This window comes from Choloepus didactylus, chromosome 1, assembly GCF_015220235.1.
Source record: "Choloepus didactylus isolate mChoDid1 chromosome 1, mChoDid1.pri, whole genome shotgun sequence".
Taxonomy (NCBI): Eukaryota; Metazoa; Chordata; class Mammalia; order Pilosa; family Megalonychidae; genus Choloepus; species Choloepus didactylus.
The window spans coordinates 239,872,638-239,876,208 of record NC_051307.1 but is presented as its reverse complement, the minus strand read 5'-3'; positions in this window follow the sequence as shown (position 1 = coordinate 239,876,208).

The window sequence follows — 3,571 nt, the reverse complement described above, 5'->3', positions numbered from 1 at the left end:
GTCAGTCTGGCAGTTCCTTAGAAAACTAGAAATACAGTTACCATTCGATCCAGCGATTGCACTTCACGGTATATACCCGGAAGATTGGAAAGCAGTGACACGAACAGATATCTGCACGCCAATGTTCATAGCAGCATTATTCACAATTGCCAAGAGATGGAAACAACCCAAATGTCCTTCAACAGATGAATGGATAAATAAAATGTGGTATATACACACGATGGAATACTACACGGCAGTAAGAAGGAACGACCTCGTGAAACATATGACAACATGGATGAACCTTGAAGACATAATGCTGAGCGAAATAAGCCAGGCACAAAAAGAGAAATATTATATGCTACCACTAATGTGAACTTTGAAAAATGTAAAACAAATGGTTTATAATGTAGAATGTAGGGGAACTAGCAATAGAGAGCAACTAAGGAAGGGGGAACAGTAATCCAAGAAGAACAGATATGCTATTTAACGTTCTGGGGATGCCCAGGAATGACTATGGTCTGTTAATTTCTGATGGATATAGTAGGAACAAGTTCACAGAAATGTTGCTATATTAGGTAACTTTCTTGGGGTAAAGTAGGAACAGGTTGGAAGTAAAGCAGTTATCTTAGGTTAGTTGTCTTTTTCTCACTCCCTTGTTATGGTCTCTTTGAAATGTTCTTTTATTGTATGTTTTTCTTTTTTGTTTTCTTTTTTTTTTTTTTCTTTTTAATTTTTTTTTCCATACAGTTGATTTAAAAAGGAAAAAAGGGTAAAAAAAAAAAAAAGAGAAGGAAAAAAGGAAAAAAAGATGTAGTGCCCCCTTGAGGAGCCTGTGGAGAATGCAGGGGTATTGGCCTATCCCACCTCAATGGTTGCTAACATGACCACAGACATAGGGAACTGGTGGTTTGATGGGTTGAGCCCTCTACCACTGGACATGCCCTTGGGAAGACGGCTGCTGCAAAGGAGAGGCTAGGCCTCCCTATAATTGTGCCTAAGAGCCTCCTCCCGAATGCCTCTTTGTTGCTCAGATGTGGCCCTCTCTCTCTAGCTAAGCCAACTTGAAAGGTGAAATCACTGCCCTGCCCCCCTACGTGGGATCAGACACCCAGGGGAGTGAATGTCCCTGGCAACGTGGAATATGACTCCCAGGGAGAAATCTAGACCTGGCATCGTGGGACGGAGAACATCTTCTTGACCAAAAGGGGGATGTGAAAGGAAATGAAATAAGCTTCAGTAGCAGAGAGATTCCAAAAGGAGCCGAGAGGTCACTCTGGTGGGCACTCTTACGCACAATTTAGACAACCCTTTTTAGGTTCTAAAGAATTGGGGTAGCTGGTGGTGGATACCTGAAACTATCAAACTACAACCCAGAACCCATGAATGTCGAAGACAATTGTATAAAAATGTAGCTTATGAGGGGTGACAATGGGATTGGGAAAACCATAAGGAGCACACTCCCCTTTGTCTAGTTTATGGATGGATGAGTAGAAAAATAGGGGAAGGAAACAAACACAGACAGACAAAGGTACCCAGTGTTCTTTTTTACTTCAATTGCTCTTTTTCACTTTAATTATTATTCTTATTATTTTTGTGTGTGTGCTAATGAAGGTGTCAGGGATTGATTTAGGTGATGAATGTACAACTACGTAATGGTACTGTGAACAATCGAATGTACGATTTGTTTTGTATGACTGCATGGTATGTGAATATATCTCAATAAAATGAAGATTAAAAAAAAAAATACAATCAGAAATGGGAAAGGGGACATAATTACTGACCCCGCAGAAATAAAGGAGATAATGAGAAGAAACTACGAGTAACTATATGCTAATAAATTACACAACTTAGAAAAAATGGACAACTTCCTAGAAAAGCATAAATAACCAACACTGACTTGAGAAGAAATAGACAACCTCAACAATGATGATGACTAAATGTACAAATATAAAAATGTTTTTACATGTGGGAGAACAAATGAATGTCAACCTTGCAAGGTGTTGAAAAATGGACTGTATTGGGGAAAAAATGTAAACAATGCAAACTGGACTCTACGGTTAACAGTAACATTGTAATATGCTTCCATTAAATGTAACAGAGGCAATATATCAAAGCTAAATGTCTATGAGAGGGGAATATAAAGGAGGGGAAGGGATTCTTGGTAGTGGTGTAGTTGTCTGACATTATTGTATCGTAAATTTTTTTATCTTTTTATTATTTAAAAAAATTTTTTTAAGTAATGAATACATTCAAGTGCTGATTGTGGTGATGAATGTTAAACTTTACGATGATACTGTGAACAACTGATTATATACTATGGATGATTGTATGGTATTTGAATGTATCTCTATAAAATTGCAGGGAAAAATATAAACAGAGACACAAGTGCTGAAGAAAACATGGAGAGAGGGATGTACCTATTTACTGTTGGTGGGGAAATAGAATGGTGTAGCCTATCCGGAAGACAGTATGGTGATTCCATAAGATGCTAAGTATGAGGGTACCATAACATACTGCAACTTCATTATGGGGTATATACTTGGAAGATCTGAGAACAGGGACATGAATGGACATTTGCATTCTGGTATTTATGGCGGCAGTATTCACAATTTGCAATGGATGGAGGTGGCCTAAAGGTACATTGACTAATGAAAAGAATGGTGAACTGTGGTGTATGCATACAATAGAATATTGAGCAGCTGCAAGAAGGAATGAAGCTGTGAGGCACGCAACTAGGTGAATGAATCTTGAGGACAGCATTTTGAGTGAAGCACACCAGAAACAAAAAGACAAACATTATAATTCCTAACTAATGTGGACTAACTATAATGTGTAAACTCTGAGAAATGAATCTTAGAGCACAGCTTACCAGGGGAACAGTTATTGTAACGGTCCCTAGATTGTAAGCTCTTACAGCAGTCACATCTATTCCTGAGTTGTAATGGCTATATCCAAATTCTGAGATGCTGAGCTCTTTGTGTATAACGTGGTCGGGCTCTGGAAATTTTGGTATCTGTATGATACCTGAAACTGAGCTAGAGCTTGGCAGCTATGAATGTCAGTATTACCTCATACAGCAACTCTTAAAAAAGCTGAAAGAGTGCAGACTTCAATTAGAGATATGAATGAAGCAGATTTGGTTAGGACTAAGCTATCAGGCCAAAGGGTAAAGGACATTACAGGCTATGTTTTCAAACTTCAAATTCTGTATGAGACCAAGGAAATAGATGTTTATTCGGTACAGGATCCATATTTTCTGCAGCACACTAAATAATTTAACTTGTACCATCAGTTTATTCAAACACCGTAATTACATGGAACTTTGAAAAGGAAGTGAGATCTGGTAGGTTTGTACAGGTTAGTGAAAAATCCCAATACATCCCAAAGTAATTTGGGCAGAGAATAAAAATGTATTTGCAGGACCCATCCCCCGCTGAAGAACTGGGGAAAAATGCAGAAATGTTGGATTTCCCCACCTGGGTTGTTACTGATATTCTCACAAACAATGAGAACTAACAACTTAGTAGGCCAAGCCCTCATCTTGGGACTTGCCCTTATGAAGCTTGTTACTGTAAAGGAGAGGCTAAGC